Source organism: Pinus tabuliformis, chromosome X, assembly GCF_031772625.1.
Source record: "Pinus tabuliformis cultivar Carrire ecotype Pingquan chromosome X, CPIR1, whole genome shotgun sequence".
In the NCBI taxonomy this organism is placed as follows: Eukaryota; Viridiplantae; Streptophyta; class Pinopsida; order Pinales; family Pinaceae; genus Pinus; species Pinus tabuliformis.
This window is the reverse complement of record NC_142308.1, coordinates 1608396592-1608406817: the sequence shown is the minus strand read 5'-3', so window position 1 is coordinate 1608406817 and position 10226 is coordinate 1608396592.

Below are 10226 nucleotides of genomic sequence, written 5' to 3'. Positions count from 1 at the left end.
TTTTACGTTGGAGTGTCTTCCCATTAGGTAAGGTCGTCATTTCTTAAGTGCATGTAGTATTGCCAAAATTTCCTTCTCATTAATAGCTTTGTGTAAATACTTTCCTTTGATTGGATGACTTTCGAAAGAATTTTTTTTTCCTTCTTGCATTAAAACAACACCAATTCCATTTCTTGAGGCATCACATTCCACAATAAAGGTTTTTGTGAAGTCTAGCATAGCTAAGACAAGTGCTTGGGACATTACCTCTTTAAGATTGATCCAAAATGGATCTAGAAACCCTCTAAGTCTTCAAAAATCAAAACAATCACAAAAGGATGAACTCTTAGAAAAGTCAGATTACACTATCAGGAGCCAAAAACATGAAGAAATAGTGGAAAAACGGAGTATCGACGGTTTAACACTACTTTGCATGAGAGTCATCGGATCTGGCTGATCAACGGTCCAGATCCGATCGACATATCGCAAATTGGCGGAGGCCATCAGGAGGCTATCGGAGACTGCCACTTAAAATAATGCGACAGCGATTAGCACAGTCAACAGGGACCATCGATCAAGCGCACAGATTGACAGCCCCGGTTGACTCATGATATCGCGTCAGAGAAACACCTGGGAGCACTTACCAATGACTCGAGGCTCATGTGATATGCGATTGCGACAAGTCACATCGCAATGTCACATCGGAGCTAAGGAGCAAGGTCATATACATATATGCGATGCGATAAGTTAAACCCGACAAGGCTACAGGGGATATTGGATCTATTTTGAGATCTGTAAAAATGGGCTTTTTCTATGTAAAGTTGTGTTTTCATTAAATAAATGAAAACCAAGGGAAACGCGATTTGGGCAATGTTTCTGGACCCGAAAGGGCTTATTAACGTTGTTACATATGATTTCAAGTCTGAGATGAGCGAGATTTTCATGTTTAATGTATTTTTAAATACAAAGGGAAATCATGATACAAGCGGGATTTCGGGAGGACCAAAGGCAGTAAATGGTTTTGGCCGGGCTCCGCCCGAGCCCATACATTAGCTGCCATGTGTCTAGGCTAAGGAGAAAGAAAACCACCCTTATCGGGTGGTTAACCCACGTATGAAAGAGCCACCCGAAATGAACCACAGCCATTGGATCTGGATCTCCCAGATCAACAGTGGAGATGCAATGTCGATATATAGGCGGACCCGATAGGAGTTGTAAGGCGGATTCATAATGTTTCAAGTCTGACAAACGACAATTTGGTGGAATTTCATAGTTTTGAATGTATTTCTCTATGTAAACAGAGAATGGTTATTTCGAGGATTTCAGAGGCCCAATTACCCATTCCGTTACAGAATAGGTGGCCACCATCCCTGAAAGTGTTTAGAAATGATTGTTAATGCTCAGAGGGGGATCTGAGCAAACAGAGGTCGGGAAGCCAGAGAGCTCGAGAAGGTGAAATGAACAGACAACGTCGATTAGCTTTAAAGCCACAGATTGACAGAAAACAGAGCAGGTAGTGTTGATACAGAGCAAAAACAGAGACAGAGAGTGATAAAGAGAGTTTGTTTACTCAGAGAGGCTTGAGGGGTTCAAGCAAAACTCATGTTGTTGTATCTGTTGTGTGTTGAGACTAAAATTGAGCTCATACTTTTGTAAAAATTTGCTTCTGAAGACATAATAGAGAGACCACCACTAAAGGCTAGACCAAGAGACATAGCCCAGAAGTTTTGGATGAACTACTTATTAAACTTGTCGTGTTTATGTGTGTTGTCTATTATGTTTCTTTAACTGCTTCATTGTCTATGTATTTCGCAATCTTATCGATCCATTACACAAAGTAACATAGGAAAATCCGTGCACATGAGTCTGTAATACCTTACTAATTGTCTAAGATCTCATTATCAAATCAAGTGGTATCAGAGCTTTAGGTTTGCTAAGTTTAGACAAGCTTGTGCTGGATTGTTGAATGCTAACTAGGTCAAAGCTCAAATTAGGAGAAGGAGAATTGGTTGAGGCTAACCCAGAAATTGGAAGAGTCTAACCTAGGAGGAAGATGGTAGAAGAAATTCCCTTGGAATCAGACTCTCAGTTCATGGACAATTTCATGACCATGAGAGCCATGGTAGAATAGATATATCTAGAATTTAAGAAAGGTCGAGGTGAAGATACTTCAACCGCCAAACAAGACAAAGGAACAAAGGAACCTCTTCTAGATGGTCATTCTGAAGGCAAAGGGAAAGGAAAAGAGCCTCCTCTATCAACACCTCCTTCTAGCCCTTTGATTAAATTAGATGTAAAATTTGATTTGCCAATATATGATGGAGAATTAAATGCAGAAAATTTAGATACCTGGATTAGACAGATTGATGTATATTGCAGGGTGCAGAACATTGATTCAGAAAGGAGAAAGATTCAACTGGCCAACCTTCGACTTGGAGGAACTGCCCTGGTGTGGTGGGAAGGCAGGACCCAAGCTGATTTGAAGAAGCATGGTAAAATTATTTCTACCTGGAGTGAATTTGTTTATGTTCTATCCACTAGCTTATACGCAGCAAGCCATGATGAGTTGGCAAACTCTTCACCAATTAAAGGGGCAAAGTGTACAAAGCTATACCTAGGAATTAAGAAAAAGAGCTTTAATTCTAGGCATTTCTCTAGACTCACCTGAAACTTTGTTGAAGTATATAGGTGGTCTACATAGCCATTTGAGGCACACCATTCTCATGTTTAACCCTACTATCATAGATGAGGTATCAGTTCAGGCTACACATCTGGAGGCTAGAGGCAAGAATGTGAACCCAGAGATTGGGGGATCATCAAGACCCACTGCAAGCAAGAACAAGGAAAAGAGGAAGTAGAAATGGAAAGAGAGGAAGGCAAACAATGTACAAAAAGACAAACCTTCATGCACTCGCTGCAAGAAGGATCGACATGATGATGAACATTACTGGTCTTTGCATCTGGTGCTAAAACCCAAGAAGTTCGATGGCAAGAAGAAGAAGACTGCTGCTACTATTCAGAAATATTTGGGGTCAGGCTCAAGTGATGAAACAACAGTCACAGCTATAGGTATAAAAGGTAAAAATTCTAAAGCATCTACTAGTAATTCTGCACAATCTATTGATAATGAAGAAAATGATAGGAAAAGACATGAGCTTTTTCATATTAGATTTATTTCCAAGCATCAAGAGATTGATACTTTATTTGATAATGGTTCACAAGTAAACTTGATTTCCAAAGCAATTGTAAAGAAGTTGGGACTACTAATCACACCTCACTGAGGTAGTCAAGAGGACAGTGATCCAGTTGCTTAGGGGTTATTGTAGCAAGCATCCAAAGCTTTGGGATGAACATTTATGTTATGTGAAACATGCTTACAACTGTGCTAAGAATTCTTCTACACAAAGATCTCCTTTTGAGACTTGTTTTGGTTTTACACCAAGGTCTCCCTTGGATTTTGTCTTTAGTAAAGACATAGTAGTTGATGGACACAGTGATGTGGACAAAGCAACCAAGTTCATTGAACAGATCCAAGAAATTCACCAGGCAGTGCAGGAACAGCTGGAACAGAGCTAGGCCAAGTACAAGGCAAGGCATGATAAGCATCGAATTGAGCATAGCTTCCAAGTTGGTGATCAAGTCTGGTTGTACATCAGCAAAGACAGAATGCAAGGTGAAGGTAAGAAGCTGAAGCCAATAAGGTATGGGCCTTTCAAGATACTTGAGAAAATTGGTGAGAATGCTTTTTGCCTTGATTTGCTAGCTTACAAGCACATCTATTCAATAGTTAACGTAGAGAACTTGAGACTATTTGAACCTTCATTGATTGAAGACCACGAAGAGCATAGTCAGTTGCCTTCTATTGATGATCTGTTGCCTGATATCTCAATGAGTTGCAGGAAGATACAGTTATGGACAGGAAGGTGAGAACTACGCGCAGAAGGGATGTTGAGTACCTAAGAATCAGACTCAAGGGTTCAAAACCAAGCAGTGCAAGATGGATAGAGATTGGACAAGTGAGGAAGCTATATCCTCACTTGATTGATGCTTAAAAACCAACTTTTGGTGGTCCAAAAGCTTTTTTCAATGGAAAGGCGTGATCCAAAATGGATCCAGAAACCCTCTAAGTCTTCAAAAATCAAAACAATCGCAAAAGGATTAACTCTTAGAAAAGTCGGATTATACTGTTGGGAGGCAAAAACATGAAGAAATAGTGGAAAAATAGAGTATCGGCAGTTTAACACTACTTTGCATGAGAGCCGTCAGATCTGGCCGATCAACGGTCCAGATCCGATTGGCATATCACAAATCGGCGGAGGCCATCGGGAGGCTATCGGAGACTGCCACTTAAAACAATGCAACAATGATTAGCACGGTCAACAGGGACCATCGATCAAGCGTGCAGATCGACGGCCTGGGTTGACTCACGATATCGCGTCGGAGAAACACATGGGAGTGCTTACCAATGACTCGGGGCTCATGCAATATGCGATTGCGACAAGTCGCATCGCAAAGTCGCATTAGAGCTACACAGAGGAGCGGAGCCATATACCTATATGCAATGTGATAAGCCAAACCCAACAAGGCTACAGGTGATATTGGATATATTTTGAGATCCATAAAAAAAGGATTTTTCAATGTAAAGTTGTGTCTTCGTTAAATAAACGAAAACCAAGGGAAACACGATTTGGGCGATGTTGCTGGACCTGAAAGGGCTTATTAATGTTGTTACGTATGATTTCAAGTCTGAGATGAGCGATATTTTCATGTTTAATGTATTTTTAAATACAAAGGGAAATCACAATACAAGCAGGATTTCGGGAGGACCAAAGGCGGTAAATAGTTTTGGCTGGGCTCTGCCCGAGCCCATACACTGGCTGCCACATGTCTAGGCTAAGGAGGGAGGAAACCACCCTTATTGGGCGGTTAACCCCCAAATGAAAGAGCCACCTGAAATGAACGACAATTGTTGGATCTAGACCTCCCAAATCAACGGTGGAGATGCAATGTCGATATAAAGGTGGACCCAATAGGAGTTATAAGGCGAATTGATAATGTTTCAAGTCCGATAAATGGAAATTTGGCAGAATTTCACAGTTTTGAATGTATTTCTCTGTGTAAACAGAGAATTGTTATTTCAAGGATTTCAAAGGCCCGATGACACATTCCGTTACAGAATAGGTGGCCACCATCCCTGAGAGCGTTTAGCAATGATTACTAACGCTCAGAGGGGGATCTGAGTGGACAGAGGTCGGGAAGCCAAAGAGCCCGAGAAGGTGAAATGAACAGATAGCGTCGATTGGATTTAAAGCCACAGATTGACACAAAACAAGGCAAGCAATGCTGAGACAGAGCAAAGACAGAGACAAAGAGTGATAGAGAGAATCTGTGTACTCAGAGAGGCTTGAGAGGTTCAAGCAAAACTCTTGTTGTTGTATCTGTTGTGCGTTGAGACTCAAATTGAGCTCATAATTTTGTAAAACTCTGCTTCTAAAGACATAATAGAGAGGCCACCACTGAAGGATAGACTAGGAGACGTAGCCTAGGAGTTTTGGGTGAACTCCATATTAAACTTGTCGTGTTTATGTGTGTTGTCTATTATGTTTCTTTAACTGCTTCGTTATCTATGTATTTCGCAATCTTATCGATCCATTGCACAAAGTAACATAGGAAAATCCATGCACATGAGTCTATAATACCTTAATAATTGTCTAAGATCTCATTATCAGATCAAAGATGTTACAAAGCCCTTCGTTGCTTCTGGAGTCCAAGAAAATGCATTTTTCATTAGTAATGTTGTTAAAGGTGCTACTATTCTCCCATAATTCTTAAAAAAGTTGCGATAATACCTTGTCAACCCGAGAAATCCTCGCGGATGCTTTATGGATGTGGGGATTTTCCATTCTTTAATGGTTTTAATTTTGCTAGGGTATACCTTAACACCTTCATTATACAATATGACCCATATATTCCACCTCTTCTACTCCAAACAAACATTTGGAGGTTTTTGCATATAATTGTTTCTCCTCCAATAGTTTGAGCACCATGTCAATGTTGAAAAGTGTGAAACAAGAAATGCTTGTTGAGATTGCAACAAGATGATGGAGCTTAGTGAAAAGAGTCGCCTTCACTAAGTGGGCCCGCAGGCTATTTTTGGCGCAAGTCTATTTTTAGACTATGTCTATTTTTAGACATATGGATCATGTCTATGTTTATGGATGATTGATCAAGTTGGGAAAAATAGATGGACTTCTATTTTTGATGAAAGTGTGAGTGATCAAAGTCTATTTTTAGACTGGCTGTCAAAAATAGAAAAGTCAAATATTATTATCTCACAATAATATTTGGACTATAAACTTGATCTTATTCTCTTGGAGCACTTCAGTTTGAGCTACAGAGGTGGCACATGCAGCTGTCAGAAGGAAATACGCTTTTCTTATGAGTCAGTTGAGTTGTTGCATGCATGACTTCAGTTAGAACTCAAGTGAGTTGAGTTTAGTGGACTGGAGGTACAGTTGATGGAGTTGTGTTCAGTTTGACTTAGTTAAACTAGTTGTAGTTAGTCTAACTGCAGATAGACTAATGATGAGTTGTTAAACTAATTATTAACTCATAATGCAACTATAGAATACATCAGTTAACTCAGTTGCATGTCAGTGCATGTTCAGTTCAACAGGGACAAGTGGTAGAGAATCAGATTGCTATCAGTTGTGACTATAGTTGTGCATCAGATCTTGCACAATCAAAGGATTGAGTATGCCAATGAGTTTGCTCACGTATTTGGCCCACATTTTAGCCTTTGCTCACGTCCACAAAGAGTGAGTGACTATTTTGCAGGTGAAAATCGAGTTTGGGAAGCCATTCTCATCAGTTCTTGAGCAGGTATTGAGCAGTGGAGGCAGGCAAGCAGTGGAAGAGATTTGGAGATCAAATCTGAGCTGTATTGTGTGTAACAGGTGGAGATACTTGTGAGAAGTATTATGCTTTGTATTGTTACATGATTCAATCAATATAATATACAGATAGTGTGTGGTTTTTAGCGAGATGCTTTCCCCGGGATACATACTGTGTTTATGAGTTTGATTGATGCTTCTATGTGCGCCTGTGAATGTTTCTGCTTCTGTAAATTGATGATCAACGTAGAGGAGATTATGTATTATACATGTTCCGCTTATAATTGTATGATCAGGATAATCTCTGTGAATATGTGTTAAATTATTCAAAATTTCTACATGGTATCGGAGCTAGATGATTTGTAGAAAAAGTTTCTACATGGTATCAGAGCAGCTTGATTTGTAGAAGAGATTTTTACAGGATATCAAGCGAGGATTGATCATCAGATCTACTATTCAGGAAGTGGTTACATTCTATTTCTTCAGGCAGAGTCTGTAATCGGGCCAGGTAGCCTCTGGATTCATCCTTCCTTTGGAAGGTGAGATATCCGGTGAATGCCCATACAGTCAATCTCTGTACAAGAAATAATTTGTTCTCACGAATTCTAGATCGGAAGCTGTTGAGTTTTGTGCTGGTGGAATTCGAATTTAATTCCAAAGCAAGAGATAAAACTCAGAAACATTTAGTTCGAGAATGGAGATAGTATGCCCCAGTATCTCACGAGGTTCACTCAGTGTCGAGATGAGCTGGGAAGTGTGGGGGTTACTGTTGATGATGAGGATGGTGAGTCTAGGACACCTTGACCTTCCTAAGAGTTGGCATAGCTACCAGGACTCGGTGAATGGAAGGGAGAAACTGCCAAATTGGGAACGACCATGGTCGGATTTGATGCAGGAGGAGATTAGACGAAGCATCAGAGACGGTTCTTCATCCATGCAGGATGAGGAGAACTGTGCCTTAGCGAGTAAGGCGAAGAAGGGGAAGGAGAAGGTTTCTCTTTTCGAATCTTGTTCTTCCAGTGATGGGAAGAAGGTTGACAAGTCGAAGGTGAGATGCTTTCGTTGTCATGAGATTGGTTCATGGGTCAGGAACCTGTATGCTCTTGAGTTTCAAGATGCATGCAAAGCCTTGAGCAGCGAGGCAACTGATGGAGACTTGGTGGTTGAGAGGGAGCGTATATTACCTCTCAACATGCAGAGCCAGAAGAAGTCTCAGACGATTGTGGAGGAGCCACGATTGGTGCAGCTGGAGCCACAACAGGGGAAGCTGAGAGGAGATCGAGTAGAGACATCTACTCATCCAGAGACCTCCAGTAGGGGGAAACTTCAAGCCAGGTGGGCTGAGGGATCGCATGCATCCATACCTCCAGGTAGGAGGTGGGGTGATGTGGATTGATTTTCCCAAGGAGGAGGGGCAAGATCCTTGAGGTACCCAACCTCTTGGATGAGACCTTGCTACGGGAGCCCCGATGTGTAGTAGCAGGAACTGACTGATTGGGTAGAGACAGATGCGGATGGAGCGGCAGAGAGAGCGACAGTGTAGGGAATCCCAGGTGTTATAGACAATTTTGTGCCTTACAACAATAAGCATGAATTGTCAATAATCCAAGGGATCCAAAGTTCCCTAAACATGATGTTCCTACCCCTAGAGGAACAAGGTCAGCAAACCAACAGCTCTCAGATCAGTTCTCCACCTGAAAACACTCAAAAACAAGCAATCCTGAAATCAAAGCAGGTGCTCCACTAGGCTTCTGCGCTGAAACACAACTGCTCCATGGTGTACCTGCGTTGCAAAGCAGGTAGAACAAAGCCCACCTGCGTTGGGCGAGTTTGGACATGTGGCACAGTGAGTCATTGCTTTGGAATCTTCCAAAAATGACACTTGGGTCAGGTATTTCGCCTTGTGATGAGTCAGAGGCTTTGTTTCTCCAAGTGGAAGCAAGGTTCACCAAGTGGACTCAAGAACTGAAGATCAACTGAAGATTAACTGAAGAGAGAGAGGACACAAGGCAGCTACACATCAGTTGCAAGCTGACTCATCCTTTCTCAATTCATCTATATATTGAGCTCTCTCCTATGAGCTCAGGAGGCTGGAATTTTGGGCAAAGTAATGATATGCTGTTGGTTTCATTCTTGAGTTATTGGGTGATTGTTTGAGAGAGGTGAAGAAGAGCAATTCTTTCTGCTGGGAGGTGTTGCTAGGTTGGAGCCTGCAATGGTTGTAATCCTCTCAGAACCTTTATTTCTTCATTAATAAAAGCTATTGAGGTTCTTCTATGTGCTCTTGTTTCAATTATGTATTGTGATGATTGCATGTTCGGTTTACACTAATCCATGAACCAGTTATGATTGCATGCCTCTTGTAGTTTCCTTCTTTGTTGTTTTGCAGGATCTCATTGCAGCTGGGCGAGCAGAAGGACAAAGAGCTAGGAGCAAGCGGCCAAAGAGGAGAGTTTGGATTCGACATTAAGCGCAAGGCAACGGTTAGTGCTTCCTCCATTCTCTTTTGCTTTCATAAAGAAGTAAACCTTCAGTAGTTTGTTTTACAGTTGTTGCTAAGGAACTGTCACCCTTAGAGTGGGTTAGGGTCATCCGAGTCGGATACTTTTCCCTACAACAAACTGGCGACTCCGCTGGGGATCGTATCCGTTTGATTGTGTTTGTAGTATCTTTGCTATTCATTTCCTGAAGAAAAGAGTACCAAATCGAAAAGCTTTTGACTATATCAAAAGCGAAGTAGAGGGCAGCTACTCTTGCTCATTTTCTGAGCAGATTCATGATTTGAAGAGCTGATCTACAAAGATCCTTGTAAGCTCTTAGTGATAGCTTTGTACCTTCTAAATCATCCCTTTGAGTATGCTTGACTGAATGCTTCTGATTTGAGCAAAAACCGTGCATTTTTGAGAAAATTATGACCCGGAAACTGTGAAAACGCAATTCTCGTTTTCCAAAGCAGGTAGTACACAGGCTACCTGCTTTGCAACACAGGTCCCGAACTGGCTACCTGCGCTGAGAGCCAGTTTGACTGTGCAGAGCCTGCGTTGACCCAAATTTGCTTAGTGCATTTGGGGTTTCCTCCTTTCTCTTGCCTGTTTTCACTTAGTTTTGCTGCTAGGTGTCAGTCTTGTGCCTGTTTTGAAACCAATATTACTTGCCATCATTCCGCCTCTGTTATATAACGAAATTGTAATTGTTCTTTGTATTTCTTACTCATTTACAATTTCCCATAACGAAAAGTAAACTAGTCATGCTTTAGGCCTCTTAGATCTGAACCTGTGTTAGGCGTTTTGATGGTCTAAAGAGTTAGCTTGTTTGCTGTCCATAGCTAGTTAGTCGTTTTACTTTCGTTCGTAT